The sequence below is a fragment of the Peromyscus californicus genome, unplaced genomic scaffold (assembly GCF_007827085.1).
Source record: "Peromyscus californicus insignis strain IS unplaced genomic scaffold, ASM782708v3 Scaffold_9__1_contigs__length_137607984, whole genome shotgun sequence".
Classification (NCBI taxonomy): Eukaryota; Metazoa; Chordata; class Mammalia; order Rodentia; family Cricetidae; genus Peromyscus; species Peromyscus californicus.
This window is the reverse complement of record NW_026294617.1, coordinates 6,374,592-6,394,308: the sequence shown is the minus strand read 5'-3', so window position 1 is coordinate 6,394,308 and position 19,717 is coordinate 6,374,592. Positions and strand designations below refer to the sequence as shown.

Sequence of the window (19,717 nt, the reverse complement as noted above, 5' to 3'; positions counted from 1 at the left end):
GAAGAAGGCAGGGAGGGCCTAGGGAACTGTGATCAAGTCACTAATGATCTCTTTCCAGATTTGTACACTAAGTAGAACTGCACTCAAGTTCTTTGACTGATTTTCAACACAAAACCCAAATGCCCCTTCATATATTGGTATTTGAATAAGAAGAGAAACTACATCATAAAGATGCTAAAATAGAAACCCTGAAAATATACTTCACGGGTGTTCCAAGTTCTTTATGTGCATTGTTATGGATAAAGCAGCAATACCATCAGGCAGGTCCTACTATCCTCATTTAGCAGAAGTGGAATGTGAGGTTAGTGACTTTGGGCACCAAATGATAAGGATGGACTTATTTCCTTGAGAGGTTTAGTGGGGAAAGTGGAGAAAAACGGCCAATAGATGTTTGGCTCCCACTTGAACGTGTCTTAGTTTCTCTTCTGTTGCTGTGATAAAATTCCCTCGCAAGAGCAGCAAAGGGGAAAGGTTATTTTCACTTACCGTGGTGGGAAGTCACAAAGGCAACCTTGTGAGGGAACTAGTCCTGTTGCGTCTTTAGCTGAGAAGCAGAGAGAGGCAATGCATGCTGAGCTTCCTCATACAGTCCAGGGTCTCCACCTAGAGAACAGTGACCTCCACCACCCCGAGGCAACATAACTCTTCCCACATTAGCCAACATAATGTCCCTGGGCTGCAGAGATAGTTCATCTGCTAAGAGCACTTGCTGCTCATCCAGAGAACCTCAGTTTGATTCCCAGCACCCATGTTTGAAGGCTCACAACTGCTTGTAACTCCAGTTCGAGGATATCCAATGCCTTCTTCTGACCTCCACAGGCACCCACACACATGTGGCACTACACACACATACACACACACACACACACACACACACACACAGAGAGAGAGAGAGAGAGAGAGAGAGAGAGAGAGAGAGAGAGAGAGAGAGAGAGAGAGAGGAGACAGAGAGAGACAGAGAGACAGAGACAGAGAGAGACACAGAGACACAGAGAGAACGTGAGACATAAAGTCACAGTGAAAATGAAAGAAATAAAAGGACTAATCCTTGACCATCGTGCCCAGAAGTCTACCTCTCAGATGATTCTAGAGCCTGTCAAGTTGACAGCACTATCCATCACAGACTTGTAACAAATACAGGCAGTGACAAGTGCTGCTTGTCTGGCAATTCTATTTTATTAATCTTCTTGAGCTTTTTGTTTAATTTGTTTATGAAAATGCGGTTATAATGCTCAGCATATAGACTGTAGGCTTGTAAAGAATAATGCAAGAATACAATAGGACCTGTGTAAAAGTGATCTCATTCTACTGATATCAAGTATTAGAAATACATTCAGGGTTCAGCAGTGCAGTTACAAAGGATGCCCATAGGATTAGTAGGCAACAAATTATGCAAAACTTTATACAAATTACAGGGAACTGTTTTATTGAATCATCTTGCTTTCTTTTTTTTAAGTTTGATATTGCAATTATTGTGATAACATCCTTAATTATGTTATCTTTGTTTGTTTTAAAATGGGGTCTCTCTCTCTACAGTTCTGGCCAGGATGGCCTAGAACTCAGAGAGATCCTCCTGCCTCTGCCTCTTGAGTGCTAGGATTAAAGGTGTGTGCACTAGTCTGGCACATTATAGAACCTTAAGTGTATAACCACCTGAAAGTCAAAGATTCAAATGAAATTCTGTTACTGATATAAGAAAAATAATTGTTTTCAACTTTTGGGAAAACTGTTAATAAATCTCAAAGGGTTTCCAGTTGAATTAGACAGACTTGAAAAGACCAGCAACCAATCGTCCCACTGTCTTAGGGACATATAGGCTACTTCCCCGAGAAGGGAAACAAACAGAAACAAAAACACAGATGGACTGAATTGTAAAACTATGTTAAAGTGGCTCTGGGTTCCTTCAAAGTGGAGGAAATGTGTAAGGTTCAAGGTTGTTCTGAAAACCAGAGCAGCCGTCACAGAGCTGTTCCTATTAACCACCAGCAGCAGATACTTTAAATCTTTCAGGACAAGTACCTCCTTGTGTTGTTATTTCAGGCACCTCTTCTTTCCCCTGAATTTTAGAGATTACATCATAGAGAGAGTGTGAAGTATGACACGAACCCCGAGGCAGGAAAGAAAGCACGCGTGTCACTCATTTCTCAGAGCAACTCTTGGATTACCTTTTAGCTAAGATTATTACAGGTGGCAATCAATTATTTCAGTGGGTCTCTTGGCTGATCCCAGTTTCTCAATTCACATTAAAAAAAATCACAGAAGCTAGTAGGCTGTGTGTAGGTGTAAGGGATACAGTGCTGTGAGTCACACCTTCACAAGACACAAAAGCCAGTAATGATTACAGCGACGGATTTTTAAACATTGGCGTACCAGCAGCCATGAATGTGGGCACAGCCAGAGGGGACAGACTGAAAGTACTGGAGACACTTAGTGTTCTCACTAATTCAGGGAACAGTCTGTTCCTAGGTGAAGGGAATTTGAGGGGGGATTTGGTGGTCAAGTATCTTCTGGAGTGACACATAAGAAACTCAGTGGAAGGCTGTGGCCTCCAACTCCAATCTCCCATCTCTGTTGCCGGACTGGCCTCGTGGAAACACAGCACAAAGACACCAAGGACCGAGAAACTCAGCCTGCAAGAGGCCTCTGGCCCGCCAGGATGCCAAGGCGCAGTCAGTCACGGATCCAAGAGACTCAGAAGACGTCACACGTGACGCCCTGGGCCCTTCACCCTTCCTGCAACCTCGGGCTCTGCAGGCGCTGCGGGGCGTTGCGGACCAAGGAGGTTTGGCTGCCACGGGGGCGGAAGGACCAGAGAGGGCGGAACTTAGGAAAGGGAGGGGACCGCCATCAGAACCGCGGAGGCCACTGTGGCAGCTCCGAGCTGACCCAGGGAAAGCGGTGTTGTGCAATAAATCCGCGGGAGGAGTGGGCGGGAGAGGGCTGGGTGGCCCGGAGTCCGCAGGACCGCGGCAGGAGGATAGCTCTAGTTGTATTCAGACTCCTGCACCCGGCGTAGCGGCCGAGAGAGAGGAAGAGAGCGCGCGCAGCAGAGGCTGCTGTGTGTGCGCGCGTGAGTGTGCGTGTGTGTGCGTGTCTACAGGTAGCAGCGGCAGCGGCGGGGACGCGAGCAGGGGACCCATCTGCAGCTACCTCCCCGCGGGGGATTTTCCACGGCGATTGCTCTTTTGGCTGACGATCCGTGGTCCCCAGGAGATCCTGTCCTCTCCATTTCTACTCTCCTTTAGGAGTCTCCAATTTCAAGTGTGTGTTTGGGGGTAATTTTATTTATTTTTTCCTCCTTCCTCCAAAGCTTCACAGGAATTCTGCATATTGAAGCAGGTGCCTCCTGGCACGAAATCCTTGGATACATTTGCTCTGCCAAGTTTTGCTGCTCCGGTCCCTTCCCTCCTCCAGAGGCTTCTGGGGTGCTTTTCTTTTGGATTTACGTGCAGAAAACCTATCTATGTTTATATACTGGTCGGATAGCTTATAAATACATATACTCGCGCCCCATAGCCTGGTTTTCATCTCTTCCCTACACATCGATATGTTCCAGAGCTGATGGACACCGAGAACATTATTCACATTCTTTTGATCCTGGTTTTGAACAAGGGGAGGGAGAGTGAAGAACTGTTTAACATTCGGCCATCATTAGGCTGCACGCTAGGCACCACGAAGTATTTCTGGTTGCAGAGCAGGTACAACCGGGGCTTAGAGAGAAGGTAAGGGGGCCTCCTGCGTCCACCAGGCCTGGCATTTACTTCAGTCTCCCGGACCGCGGATAACTTCCTGCTCAGGCTTCTCCCTGCCCTCACCCTTTTCACCAACCCTACCCCGTCCCTGCTCTCCGCTTCGCTCCTCCTTTTCCCAATTCCCTCGGGCCCAGGAGGAGGGCTGGGCGCTGGGGAGGGTGACTGTATTGGAGGTGTGATCGTCGGTTACAGTTTAAATGTGTCTTTTATTCCCCCACTTGATCGAGTTTTCCAATCCCCTTTTGGTCTTTTAGCGGTCTTAAATGCATTTTGCCCTTTAAACAACAACAACAACAACAACAACAACAACAAAATGCCATGTCGATCAATGTTTTAAACATGTCTTGGTGCCAACTCTTCCCTACTACCCTCTGATGAAAACAAAAACAATAAAAAAAATAATGAACTTTAATGAACTGGGTGGTTTCTTCAATCCCGGGGTTCAAGGAATCTCCAAAATGCAGAGAAGCGGCAAAGGAGGACGGTGGGCTTCAGCTCCTGAATAAAACCAAAGCCAGCTGTGTCAGAGGGAGGGCAAATCCCCAGAGTCGAGAGAGAGCGAGCTAAGTCTAGGATAAGAAGACCTACAAGGCGAGTCCTTAAAACCCACCTTTTACACCACGTTCAGTCCCTGATTAACTCCTGCTCTGGGGACGCGTTAACCGAACCGACCTTTTGATGGAGAAGTGGGCTCTTCTCTCTGTTCCTGGTCTTCAGCCAGCCTCCTTCCTCCCCCTCTGCCTGTCTGGCCCTGGCACTTTGCAAATCGCCGGTTTTGCGCACCCTCGCGGTGGGCGTTCTCCACTTTGCATCCTGCCCCCGGTCCTTCCTCCACCGCGGTGGCCGAGCACAGGCATCTTTATCTGGGGCTCGCTCACGCACGCCCTCGCCTGCACCCCGCGACTCCCCACCTGCCCCGGCTCGCCCTGGCAGCTCGTCCCCGCCTCCCCTCGCATCCCTGACCCTGGCATCCCTTCATCCCGGCCTGCTCGGGTCCGGAGTGCCCGGACACGGCTGTGGCGGCGGTGCCGAGCTGGTGTGGGAAGCCAAGGCAGGAAAGGCGAACCCAAGTGGGTGGTAAGAGGCCAGCCGAGTACGTGGGAGCCAGGGAAGCCGGAGAGGGGCGAGACAGCGAGTGTGCGCTGCGCGCTGGCCGGGCCGGGGCGGACGCGTGCGGTGGCTCCGAGTCCTCGGAGAGGCGCCCCAGCCCCTGCAGTGAGCCTGCCCGGCTGCGCCCTGGGACCCGGACACCCAGAGCCCGGAGGTCTGCAGAGAGGTACCCGAGAAAGAAAGCACCGATTCGGAGAGTCCACCGAGGGGAGACGCGGAGGCTGAGCGAATGGAGGAACAATGCCGCCTCCAGAAGCAAAGCCTTTCTTGAACCTTCGCTGGAGTGTGGAGTCTGCTTTCTGCTCTGCTCTGCCTGGGCCTTGAGGCTACTTCTGGGCTTGGTTCCGCCTCTTACTTTGACAGGAATTAGAAAGTTGCTCTTCTTCTCTGCAACGTTTCCTGCGAAGCGGCTTTCAGATCTGCGTGCTGGTTCAAGTCAAGATGTCACTTTCTAGATCCCCCGCGAGGAGCAACTAATAGATTATGCATTGTTGGGCAATAAACTCTCCCGGGAAGAGAGGGGTAGTACACCCAAACATTTAAACCGGTCTCCACTGACTCCTACCTGCCTCCGCACAATGCCTTGTGAGTAGAAATAACAACAATAAAAACCCATCTGCGGTTAATTTAAAATTATTTAGAATGAGGTTTTTTGAAACAAGGAATAATTTATTACAGAGGAGGCTGTTAGTCTGTTACAGAATCGAGGGAAATATGTCCCATATTTGAGTCGTTTGTGATTATTCTCATGAACTCTGCCCTGTTCCACTGTTTTCTTTCTTTTTTCCATTTGCAGGACCATCGTGGTACATGTAGGGCTAGGGATATGCGCATTTAGATAGCTAACGTTCTCTTTTACTGTGTATTTTTGTAGAGCATTGACATCCCAATTTCCCTATTTTTATACTAAAGCTACTGTATTTTGTTTAAGTAACTGGAAGTTTCATGCTATATTTGAAATTACAGTGCTTTGATACATTTCTCAAAATTAATTATACTTAAGCTTTAATAGGATCATAGATTTAAAAAATGGCACTTAGAGAAGGTGTGTGCGTTTGACAAAAATCTATGAAATGTCTCAGCGTTCCTAGCTATTACAACCTATAAGAGTGCCAGGTTTTCTTTTGAAATGAGTTGAGCAGCCAAGACCATGTGTGTATTTAAGAATATCTAATGCAAAATGCAAAACCCATTAAGTTTACTGTGCCCTTGGCAGAGAATGAATCTAAGTCTCCTCACACTGCCTAGTGATGGAGTGATTCACAGAGAATGTGGAAGTTAATCATTGCTCAGGCCTTCTGATGACACGGTGTGATGAAAAGAAGTAACTGTTTTCTATAAGTCTGCTATCTACAGTTAGTCTCTACAATCCCCCTAGCAAAAGCAGGACAGGTGGTGATCTTTCAGAAGCAAGCTACACCAGAGATCCTGGGGTGTGGGGTAAGAAGAGCCTCTTCGGGGGCCTCCTTCTCCTAGCCCACCCCTGTACTGCTGTCAGTTTTTATTTTTTATGTGGTTTTATTTTGTGAAAATTTACATTTTTATTTAGTGATAACATATTTCCATAGAAAAATGCTTGGATTGTTTGGAGCAGAGCTACACACAGGCGGTAGACCCACGGTTTCCAGTGCTTGTTTCTGGTGGGGGAAGGGTTGCCTTGAAGTCCAGCTGAGTCTGTGCAGGGTGAGATGGCTCCGGTGAGGGACTCTGAAGTCTCTTCTAACCCCAGTTTCTCAGATTTTATTCCACTTTTAGCGTTTTCATCCAGTTATTCAGCAGTAACCCCTGCCTCTTGCTTCAAATTCCCTTAAGTTATCATATTACCTTTTAAAAAATCAAATAAAAACTTAGGATCATTCAATAGCTAGAACTAGAGAATGCAAATTTAAGTTCTGCTGTTTAATTTTTTTTTTTTTTAAATCTAAGGTTGATGTCATTGACATTTTTGTAGGACAATGGTCATATAGATTTAGGTATAACTGACTTACCTTTCTCTGGGTTTCCATGTGTTGAAACAATTTTTAGCATTTTTTAGCAAAGCTTATTCATAGATATCTTTAGCAGGTTCCACTTCTAAGGTAGTTTTTGTAAGCAAAGCACAATTGGCATTAAGAGTAACACCAGAAATGTCAACAGACCTACAGTATAGAATCGTATGTCCTTTGCCATGAGTTGTCTTTCTTATGTGAAGCTTTATGACAATTTCCTTCCTATTTATGATCATAAATATCATATTATAAATTAGATTATGTTCTCATAGTTATATTTCAGCTGTTTACAAGTAGGGTCACCCATGTCCAAAGCACCAGACTTAATCTTTCTAAACTATAGACTGGTCTTGAAAATGTCTTGACATTGCCCAGTGGTTCCAGTGGCTTACCTGCCAGAGTCCACAGTTTTTGGAGAATCAACTCTTCACAAACTTTACATGAAAACTTCATTTGTTTTGTACTCCTCCAAGATCTACCCTTTGGTCCATTCACGTGACTTTTATTAGTTCCCCAATAATAGTTCCTTTCAGGTTTTGTGCTTCGCTTATGTTAACTCATCTTCATAGATCCAGCTCCCACATCCACTGTCCCATAGTTTAACTCTCTATGACTGTCTTTCTTTCCACCCCTTTCCTTCCTTTATCCTCCCGCTGACATGCTATTGATCCGATGGGCACTTTTTTTTTTTTAACATTCTGATGTTCAGTGTTTTTTTTTGTATGGTGGATTGCTGGAGGTCAGATCAGAAATTATACCAGATTCATCATTTCATTTTGAAATCTTATCCCTATGTCTGAACATAAAGTAGAACACACATTAATAGCATGTTTTCTTCACAACTGTATTTCACTCTGAAGTAATTAATAGCCTAGCAGTGGATTAGGAAAGTAGGGTTTATTTAATATCACATTGTAAGAAGTCAGAGAAAGATGACTGCTAAAGCGTTTGATCAAAGAATTAAGTTTCTCCTATCATCTATGTACTTTGCTCTCATGGTCACAGGATTTCTTCTATGCCACCAAACTCATGTGTGCTCTCTGGGTCCCCCAAAGGAGAGGTTGACAAAGATAACAGCACACTTTGTCTCAGAACTCCCCAACATTGACACTGCTGCTATTTGGGACTGACTAATTTTTTCTTTGTTGTGTGAAAGATTTTGCACACTGAGGATGTTTAGCAATATTCATGGCCTTTACTCTACTCACATGTCCTGTAACCAAAGAAGTTTCTTCAGACATTGCCAAGCATCCATGTGTGAGAAAAATGACTGAGTGATAAGCGTTGCTCTAGAGTGGGAATGAAGAATTCATTTCCTGCTCTCTCTTTAGTAGTGAGGGTCTATTCTGGGGTAATAAATGGGCCTTTATAAGACAGTTATAAAGAAGGAAGATGGAGAGCAGAGCAAAGAAGAAGCGAAAGGACCACACATGTCTGCTCTTTTGCCAACATGTCTCTTCTGTAGTGTGAACTTTCTCGTACTGATTTCCATTTTCATATTACCTCAGACCCATGTCCTATGGCAACTCCTAGGTAACTGATGCTGCTATACACATATTTTGGTGTATATTTGATATTCTGAACAGCATCAGAATCTTTGAGGAGAGAATTGACTCGAGGCTGAAAACTAGGACTGCTTGTTACAGTCATAGAATAAACAAATATGTAAATTTAATCTAAATATTTCAAAAAGACGAAAAAGACAAGTGCATATTGTTCAGACATGGTAAGTGTTGATGAATTAACTGTGATAACAGTTAGACAGCAAGGGGGCTGAATGGAAGCAACTTTGTCTTCTTAACACTTTCCTCCTCAGACATTGCCACATTTTCTGATCTTTCAAGGAAAGCAATAAAGTTTACTGTTCATGCTTACAAACCAGGAAGTAGTCAATTATGTGAAAAAGATCAAAAGAGATTAAAAATGCACATCTTCAGTTAAATATTCCTTTCCAATGTATATATCACGTGTTAGTGACAGGACTAGGTAAAGTAATAGTTTCCCAGACAGACACGTTTGCCTAAACAGAAACTATATTTAAATTGTGCTTTTTAACTCTTTACCTCAGTATGGCAATAGAAGATACACTTATAAGTAAGAAATCTGCCTTGCAAAGATGTATCAGGATTGCTGTGGATGGCCAACAACTTGTTCAATATTTTCTCTATTTATTCAAATTTTATTCTCTCTAAGTTTATTGAAGGCCAATTTTTGCTCCACTATGTTCAATTTAGATATATGAAATGTGGTGATTGCAGACAGCTTTTAGTTCTGAGTTACAAAGTATCCAAGTAAAGAACTAGGGATGCAGTACAATGATAGAGCGGTTGGTGCGCCTAGTATGAGTGAGTCTCTAAGTTCAACTACCAACACTCAAGAATGAAGGCCTTTACAAATAAGATCGTCACTCAGTCACGGTCAGTGATTCTGGAGGTGTGCTGAGCTAAGGTTGGGTAACTCAGATTTAATGGTATCAGCTTCATCGGAAGTCCATTGACTGCCTATCCCAGGGCCAATGTGGCCATTACAGAAGCAAACAAACCTCTTTACACATTACCACATTGAAAGGAGGAAGACACTTCTCATGGAAATGTCTAATGCTCTTAAGGAAAGCTCTCCTAGACACTCTCAGATGAGTTCCCTTATGCCCAGTGCACAAAAACTGAAGCATCAGCACTCCTACTTAGTAACTGACAAAAAGTAGGACTTTGCGTTCTCATGAAGACACTGAGTCTTGCCCACTTGCAGGTGGAAGGATGGGCTGCTCCTTTCTGTGTGAGTGACAGAATCACCCTCAAATCAGAGCAATGTTAGCTGAGAGGAAGGAGACAAAAGCCATGAAACAGGCCAACTAACTGGGATTTCCACTACCATGATGCTTGCTTTCTCAAATCTGTCATGAAACAGAATGCCTATATTAAAATCAAATTCACAAAATGTAATCAAATGATCTTGGGATCCATGGCCATGAGTTAAGTTCATGCCAGACTGCAAGCTTCTGAAGGAGAATGCATGCATTGGTGGTATTACTGAGGGAGCTATTTTTGTTTGTTTGTTTTTCTTGTTGATGTGTTTTTGTTTTTATTAATACAACTTGAAGAATTTAAAATGTATACATGTATTCTGGATGGAGAATAGTAAACACTAAATTATGGTACATTGCACGTATAGATCCCTCCCTAGAATAAGTACATCAGGCTGTTGAGCAAAGCATGGCTTCCTTGCCGAACAGGTCACATGTTCTCATCTGTGTTTCTTACCAACTTATTTTAGAAACCATCTGAAAAATGACTAATTCTTTGGCCAGTTACTCTCTTAAGGAATGACTTGATTCTGGCCATATGCAAGTGAAAATTCTAGATTTTGTGATGTTTATGTAGAAGATCCTTGGACTTAATAATTTCAAAGTTATTGACTATATCCAAAACTGGTGTGGGAAATTTTTTTTATATATCCACAGACTTCTGATAATTTTAGGAAATAATTTTCCTAAAACACATGATATTTTGACAATTCAAGGAGATGAACAATATTGTGTTCACACTCACTCCATTATGCTCTTGCAACCTTTCCCATATTCACTTATTTCCAAATAGTGCCCCTTTATTTCTATGTCTTGTTTATATCAAGTGAATTCTATTGGGGCTGTTTGTATAAGCATAGGTGTCCCACCAGTGATTATACCTTTGAAATTATCTCTCCCTCTTCTGGCAAAAGGACAGGTCTACTTTTAGAACAAGTGTCCATGAGTGTCTCGTAAACAGTGTCTTTTCTCTTAAAACATGGGAAACATTATTTTTACTTCTGACCTGGTTTTAAGAAAATTCATAGACAGTTTTGTGCTTTATTGGAATAGATGTTTGCAACCACCTCATTTACTCTGTTTTATTATTAAAAATGAAATTTTAAGCTTTAACTTAGTTTCAAAATTTTAATGTTTGAAGCAATTTTTATAAGCTGCTTCCAATTATTTGAAGGAAAGGAAGAAGAATATAGTAATTGTAAGTATATAGATGTGAGTATTACCACATCTCACTTAGTAATTTTTTTGAGGTTATATGCATAACTGCTAAGTTTCTGACATAAGCAGTAAGATATGGAAAGAGATACCAATGGTGCTTGGGTTATTTTAAGAGGAATATATGTTTTAGTTTGCAGGCAGATGGGAAACTAAGATGGAATATGTGAAAATACAAATAAATAAAGTAGGATTATATTTTGCTTTACAATACACATGCACTCACACACACACACACAAACACACACACACACCTTTTAAAATTTTGTCTTCTAGACTTAGAACATCAGAAGCCTCGTTCTTACGCAGCAATTTTCACCAAATTCACAATGTGAGAACCATAAATGAGAGAAGGCTGGGGGTGGTATATCTCTCTTAGTTCCAAAGTGGTTTTTGTTATGGATGTTGGCTGTCTCCTCAGTTTACCTTCAGTATTTTACAATATTTTTCAGAGCATACCATAATTCTGGTGCAAATGTTCTGTTTCTGGGCTCCATGCCTAGAGCTGTTTCCACCAAAGCCATCACCTCTGAACTGATGAACTGAGCCGCCCTGCCTCCAAGGGAACTGGTTATGAATCAAATGTAAGATGATAATTAGTCACTCCATCTGTGTTTCGGATTGGGAACAGATGCTTTCCCCCTTTGCTTTAATGGAAAGTGTGTTTGAAAGTAGCAGCATTGTAAAATAGAGTTTTAAACAAGTCCACATGTTAGTGGACACTCTTGTAAACTGCGCCACCACTGCCTGGCTGATTTGTTGGTTTTATAAAAGTGTAAGAGTGAGTGATTTTCAGAAGCTAACCAAGACTCCTATCTTGGTTGGACTGATTTAAAATGTTGGGGTTGGTGGCTATCTGGTCCTCTGAAAAGGGATGCCCACAGTTTTCATGTGTGTAATCTAGAGTAGCAAGAGCTCCTCTGCTACCTGGACAGAAAGAACTAAGTGACACATCCTGGTTTCTGACACACTGAAGGTTTTAGGGAATGTGTCAGCCAGTGAAGGAGAGAAAATTTACTGTTACACATAACTTCATTTTAAAAATATGGCAATGCAATCCTGATAATTAAACATGTTATTTTATTAATCTCCAAATATTTGGTTGAGAGATTATGACAAGCCTTATAGGAAGTATGATTAGAATGTAACTCTAATTATTATCATATTATTAACCCTTATTATCATACTCAGTCCTCATTGTGTGATATAGAAAACAGAGCAAGTTTTCCAATAGCATGATAAAAGGAAAGCAAATAAATAAGAAACTAGTCCCAGAAGCAGGAGAGCCACATGTGAGAGCCTTACTGTTATACAATATTTTCTTAATATGCCTAGGCCTTAATAACAATGTTTAAATGTGCATTTGTGTGAGAGTAGGTGCATGTAGATGCCAAGAATCCAGAAACAGACCCATGGGAGCCAGAACAAGAAGAAGTGGGGAGGGTCATAGCATACTTGTAGTACAGAGGCGAAAAAGAGAATGCTGGGTATGGGAAGGTAGATGTGGGGATGGGGGGCAGAGTGGTAGGGAGAGAGAGAACGGAAACAGATAACCCAAATCAAGTATGTAGGAAAACACCAACCTCAAGCAACCCTCTGCTACTTTGCAGACTAAAATATAAATAAATAAATAAATAAATAAATAAATAAATAAATAAATAAATAATAGAACCAATTAAAATAAATACATTTTCTGGCTCTAAAAGTCTTTTCTTTGCGAGAGTAAGGTAAGCAGATAAAGCATGTTCATAATGATGATGTACTCTACATTTAAAGCTTGCATCTTATAGTAGAGGGGTGTTACTTTAATTGATAATGTACTATGTAAGTTTAGTGATTATTGCCTATTGCACCTTTGAAAATTTACAAGTCTTTTTAGGTTTACATATACACATTATTTGCTTTCTCTCTGTTCTTTTTACCCAAACTGGGGATTGAACCCTGAGCCTGTGCCTGCTAGGCAAGTGTGCTGTCACTGAGCTCCAGCTCCAGCATGTTTTTGTTCTTGACAACAACTCTAAGCTATGCAGAAGGTTCAACAGAACAGAATTAGAATTTGGATGCACTTCTCCTCAGACATACCAAATTAGAAAGATCACTGAATAATCCAAAGCCAAATCTAGGATGCAAAGGTGGGCAGAGGCATGAAGAAAATGCATTTTCCATCAAGAACAAAGGAAAGTTACAAAGGAATTAACTATCACTATATATAAATGTTCTGCTTTAAAAGGGAGTAATCAGTAAAAAAGAGCAAGAGAAAATTGGCAGGTAAAAATGAAATTTCCCTTTTTAAAATTGTATCATTACTCAACCACACAGTGATGATTTTTTAAAAAGTGGATGAAAGGGAGAGGAGTCTTTGGTTGGATCAGTCAGGTGCTCCTATTTGTGGGTCTATCTTGACAGCTCTTACTGTGCAGTCCTGCAGACAGCCATATTTCTTCTCTGTGTTGTGTTTGAAAATTGCCACTGCTCTTAAGTGGCCCAAAAGCTGGGCACTTGCTTTGTGATGAGTAACAAGCTCTCCAGACGTGTGCCACTCTTTCTTCTGTGGCCTCAGTCACAACAGAGGAAGCATGAGCTGTCATTTGTCTTGCCGAAAAAGTGAGTTCATTTAAAGAACATGAAGAAAATTCCTTTTCCTTTTCCACTTGGACTAGGTATTTCTAAAACACCCTTTAGTACAATCAAAGTACTGGAAAGCATTAGGAACAGATATAATATGGCTGAAAATAAGGTTTTCTTGAATTATTAATTATATTCTCTTAATTCTCTACTTGGGTCACTCTGTCCACATTGAAGACACTAAGATGGAGACTATCATTTAATAGTTTATAGTCTCAGACATTAAATAGGATCCTAAAATTATATTCATACTGCAAATAATTTTTTTATGACTAAGGAGACAAATCACAATTTTGGCCTCAGGGAGTCTGTAAGTCATTGTAACAATGAATAATTACTTCCTAAAATTTTTAATAAATTTCCAATGGTCTTTCTAGCTTAAAGGGCCATTTTTAAGGGAACTTTCTTAATTTATATGTTGCAAAACTGAAGATCAGAGGGGGAAATAACACTTGGTTAGTTTGCATAACAGTGGAGTTGGACTTAAAGATATTGATCTGTGTATAATTATTTCATGCAGTAATTTTGAAGGCAAGAGGCCTACACCAGAACCCAGTATTTTACATTTTAACTTCTATAATGCATACAATTAGTTGTGTAGGCAATAATTTTCGGAACTAATAAAGAGGAGAGTTATACTTCTAGGAAGGTCTAGGAAAGATTTTACTTAAAGAAGACTGGGACATACATAAATAATGAAAAGGGAAAAAGTACTTCTCGGCAAAGTATACACTGAAATGTACAGCAGATACAATTGACTGTTATGTATTTTTAAAGGTGAAGACATAAACACACACTGAAAAACATTGTTATAGATCTGAAAGCAAGATGTTTTTTGATAAGAAATCTCCTTTTATATTTAGTATTTTGGCTTAGCACCTCTGCAGATTAGAAAGAGCCATCATGTGTTTATTCTGAGGAAACTGTCCTTGGAAAAACAGGTTCATATTTCATCAGAAATTCATTTCCAGTAGAAAGCATATTAAGCTATTAAAATGGATAATATAACTTTTTGAAAATGTCTATTTATTTAACTTAATAAATATTGAGATGAAGTAATTTCACTGTGATCAATTGAGGTGTCATAGGTAACTTCAGGTGATTACTTAGAAACCTGGGAAGAAGGGACCTCAGAAGAGGGATTGCTTCCATCCCATTAGTATGTTGGTATATGTGTGGGAGCATTTTATTGGTCATTAATGTAGGTGGTACCATGCCTAGGCAGGTGGACCTGAGCAGTGTGAAAAAAGTAGCCAGACAGGAACCTGGAAAACAAGGCAATGAGCAGCCTTCCGCCACAGTTTCTGCTTTTGTTCCTGCTTCCAGGGACCTGCTTTGAATTCCTACCTTGGCTTCCTTGATAGTGCACAATAATCTGTAAGCCAAATAAACCCTGCCTTCCCTGAGCCAGTTGGTGTCAGTGTTTTCTCACAGCGACAGAAAAGCAAACTAACACACAAGGCAATTCCTTTCGTCATAATCTTGACTGGATTTTCCTGCCGTTTACTCTGCCCTCTCAGCAATTATGAGAGAAATCCTGCCTCCAAATATATGTCTCTTTTTGTGTAATCCTCTGCAACACCATCATCCTTCAATTATTCCTCTCATGTCTTCTGATTGCAAGACATTCATAGACAAAATGCTCTATTTATTTTAAAAAGAGAGAGAGAGAGAGGCTTTGGTTGGTGAGAATCGGCCTTTTAATGTCCAATGATGATATCTGCCATTTCTTAAAACAATGTAACTATTTTAAGGTCTTTGAGGTGCAATGTCAAGTGAGATATGCACTTCCGTTTCTACTACATTGTACACAAAATCAGCATGTTCCTCTTGACTCTATGTGAATCCACTCTGTGAAGACAGCAGCTCATTCTGGGAGTAGGGAGCTGGAATAGCCAGTACCTGGGCAACAGGAAAGGAGTCAGGCAGAAGACTGAGCTCCATAAACACAGTCATGACTGGTCATGAACAGTTGTATTATGACACTACCAGTCAGAGATACTCTGGGAAAAGTCCAAGTATTCATTTCTAAATGTTGTTGCCTGGTCTAGAATTCTCTAAAACTCCTAATAGCCATGGGGCATCATAGAGCAATGTCATTTGTGGGCATGTTATCTGCCACACACACCTGAGAAAGACAAAATAATGAGGTGGTGATACTGAGAATAAGGGGCACACTCCCTGGAAATGTAGGGGAGGGAGAGGGAGGCAGATGGAGAGAGAACGAGAGAGACAATCTTTAAGATAATGACATATCCCTTCTTTCTCCTGCTGCTCCAAAGCATCCAAACAGTAACATGCATGTATCTTCATAAACATAAATCTATCCAGCTATTTACCTGATTTAATTGAAAGTTCTAGGTGAATACTCACAGAGGAAAAAAAAGCAACAAGCACTTAGGAAAGTTATTCATATTCTCATAGATGAGAAAGGAGTACAACGCTAGAACATGAACTAGTCACAAGGAAATAAATCCCTATCTAGTCTTTGGTTTATGCTTATGCTTATGGCATATCCTCATGAATGTTATTTCTTTCTCCTGTTTCCTTGATTCCCAATCCCTGTAGTTGGTAAAGGACCTCTGACATATGGCATACATAAAACCAGGTCCCTAATTCAAAATACTTCACTGTATTCTTCGGCTATTGGGAAAGCTAAGCGCAAGCATCAGCATCTGACACTACAATACAAAGATTTTTGCATGAACGTTGCCCTTCCTAGGTTATAGATAATTTAAGAAACATAGAATAGGCAGAGGTTTGATGAGGAAGGCCAGAGAGTTTCAACATTTCCAGGGATATCAAGCCTGGGTTCAAGCCCTGTGGTTTCTTGGAGAATGCTTCACAGATCTAGATAGGGTCCAAAGCAGAGTCTCAGAAGAGGCCCGGAGATTGAGGAACTGGGGCATGAGAAATAAGACTGAAGAAATGAGCAAGGCTAAGAGAAAGGAAGCTTGCTGCTGCTCCATGCACCTTTGTAGGCAGCACTGCTGTCAGACAGGCAATAAAATGCAGGAGTCTATGTAGTTCTCAACTAGCTTGGCTCTACGTTTTCCACCTGTAAAATAGAATCGATAATGCCGGCCTCCTAGGCCTGTTATGGAACTAAATGAAGCCATACATTGTAGCACCTTTCCTAGCATGTAAAGTTTATACACAAGTGTTCACACTGGCATGATTATCTCCCTCATGTGCAACAGAAACACATTCTGCTCACTTACTAATAACCATTTATTTATCTATTTCCAGACACGTTCTTGTTATATTGCTCAGGCAGGTCTTGAACTCCTGGGCTCAAGTCAGTCTCCTGTCCTTGTCCCTTGTTTGCCCACTGTGTGCTGCGTCAGCTATGACACAGGGACAGTGGAGAATGCAACACAGGAGATGAGTCCAGCGCTGTCTGAAACTGGGCTGTTACTTCTCCACCTTTTCTTCCTCCTCCATCTCCTTTTCTTCTTCCTCTTTCTCTTTCTCTTCTTCTTCCTCCTCCTCTTCTTCCTTTCCTTCCTCCTCCCCTTCTCCCTCCCCCTTTTGCTTGGAACTCTTTACCATCAGGAATGTTTTCCCTACCCTATTTTGCTTAATGCAGGGAGTATATGGCTGTTGTTATTTCACTTACACATGGAAAGAAGGATGAAGCATTTAGAAATGGTGAAATTGGCAGCTTAAAAGAATTCAAGAACTCTGTGAGCATGAGAATGTGAAAACATTTGAGTCACAGAGTTGCTAGGGAGGGAGTGTTTAATAGGGGCCTTTGTAAAATCTTTAAACTAAGCCACATCATTTTCTATACATGCTTGAATCTCATAATTACAAAGCAACTTTTATAAGTAAAGCATGTCTCTTCAATAATGTTTAATCATACATTGAAAAAAATTCATCCTGAAGTTATTATTATTATTTTTTTGCATTTCAATTCTGATTTTGAACTGGCATACTCTGTACCAAAAAATTGCATTAAGCTAATGTTTATGCTTGCACATAATCCCACACTTTCAAGGCAACACTTAAAATATTCAGAAGAGCTTCACAAGAGGGAGTAGTTTAATTCTGTTGTTGACTCAGAGCCATTGTTCTTCACAGTTACAGCTCCTCTGGCATAGGCCACATATGGTCACTTGTTTTCTCAGTGTACAGAGTGATAATGCATTAACATTCTGGCTGTGGTGGAGCCTGTGCTGTGCGTTAGAGAGATGTCTGAGCAAAGATGTGTCTCGTGGTTGCAACAGGGACAAGATCAGCACTGAGAGCCCACAGCCTGTCTTAGCCTAATTACTATGACGTAAGGCCATGACAACTGACTAAGGCATCTGATAGCTCCCTTTACTGGCTGTGTGGAGCAAGGCTTATCTAGAAAGAATAGTCATGGCAGACAGCTTGGATTTCAGCCATGGGAGGAGACCCGGTCAGTGCCTTCCACCACTGAGATTTACAGAGTCCACTCCAGAGCCTTGGGTTTTGCAGAACAGACGTTTTATGAGCCCCACATGCTCTGAGCTGCTTCCATGTGTTCCATGGGTCAACTGGGCTAGTGACTGATGGTTGTGTTGAGGTCCATTAGAAGAACTTAGATACTTCTGCAGGGCATTGGTGATTTCTGGAACAAGGAGGTGGTGCTTGGCAGGATTTAATAAGGTGCCTGTGTTTAAAACTTAAAACTTAGCTCGTGTGCATGAACTGCAAAATAAAAGGCAGAGGCTCTCTCATCTGTTCCCCAAGTAAAAACAAAATGGCATAAAGGTCACCAGCATCTCATCTTATTCTAAGTAGAGATGTAGCCCTAGTTCCTAGTGCTACAGGCTTAGAGAGAATCTCCTTACCCTTCCCTGAGAAGCTGGCTTTCATGGTTTGGATAAAAATATTAATCGTGCAGGCAGCACCAGAGGGAGCCACTTACATATCTTTGTCTCAGGCCTCAGCAAAGTTGACAACAAGGCTCAAATGCAGAAATGATTGCAGTTTCTGAGAAAGAAGGGCAGGAAAATAGATATGGAAAACCGATTTGCCGCAGTTCTAAATTCTGGACCAATAGCTATCACTTCACATCGCCCACTTGAAGTATTTGTGAATGGTAATTGCCTGGCTGTAATCCAGAAGGTAAATGATATTTCAAAATGTAAGACTATATTTGGAGCAAGAGGTATTGTCCCTTTGCAGAATACTATCAGCAACTTTATGTTTCTGAAACTATGCCAATTTTGATGTTTTTTTGTAATGTAAATGATGGGACCAAAAATAAAGTAGAATAGTAAAAATCTTTAGCTGTGCACGTTAGTACTCAAATACCCTACAAACATCATATGCATAAGGACGGCAACATATTTTGTCTTCCATACATATTATGTGCACACGTTTACACGGTGATTTCATTATAAACTAATAGAACCAATGTTGCTGTAAAGACAACAGATGGGTTTGTCATCAAATCCTACAACAGGGAAGAGAAAATCAGTCCACTCGGGCGGGTTGAGTACAGTAGAAAAATCACCTGGGCATTGTGATTATTGCCTGTAATTTCAGCACTTAGGAGGCTTTGGCTGGAGGTTTGAGAGTTCAAGGATAGCCTGGGTTACATACAGACTGTGTCAAAAAATAAACAAGCAAATGAAAGAAAGCACACATGCTTCCTAGCACACAGCAACAACCAAATGCTCACAGTCCTAAGCAACACTCTGGTGATTCCATTTGCCTCTCCTCAGGATAGAAGTCCTTAGCTCTTCTGACCATTTCACACCTGGGTCACTAAGTCATGAAATACACTGAGTTGTCACAGCCTTTCTTTGGCCAGAGGACTTACTCATGATACGCCTCAGCCCCCACCTTTGACAACATCAGCTAAACACAACCACAGGGGCAAGTTCTCTATAAAAAACCATGATGTCTATTGTCTCCTGGCCTGGAACTTGTGGGTTTATGTGAGGTCCGGGGTGCACAACACTGCAGATCCCTTTGTGTGCTATGATCTTTCTCTTCAGGCAAGTATGGGGCTCTTTGTGACTTGTGGGGAGGAGGGAAAGGAACAAATATGACTTGCTCTTCAGTCTCTAGTAGGATTTATCCTTCTTCCTTTACAAGAGTCATTATCTTCCCAAAAACTTACCCCTCATCAACTGCTCACATGTGATCTACTTTTGAGGAAGTAGATGGAATCGTAACTGGAGAGTAAAATGTAATTCTGTTCCAGTGCCTTTCTGTCTCTGTGATTTTAAAACTATAAGAAAGCT

General features: G+C 41.6%; 1 protein-coding gene across 11 annotated transcripts in view; it reads left to right on the top strand.

Annotated features, from left to right (window-relative positions):
• Positions 1-1,809: 1,809 nt before the first annotated feature.
• Positions 1,810-19,717, top strand: part of Nlgn1 (neuroligin 1) — an 895,946-nt gene continuing 878,038 nt past the window's right edge. For 2 of the 11 annotated variants that reach the window (XM_052731686.1, XM_052731688.1), the window contains exon 1: positions 4,621-5,447. The gene's annotated coding sequence lies outside the window, so the exon portion shown is untranslated. Of the gene's footprint in view, positions 3,723-4,618; positions 5,448-19,717 lie in introns of those variants that run through there. The other 9 variants (XM_052731694.1, XM_052731695.1, XM_052731690.1 and 6 more) reach the window with 8 other exon arrangements.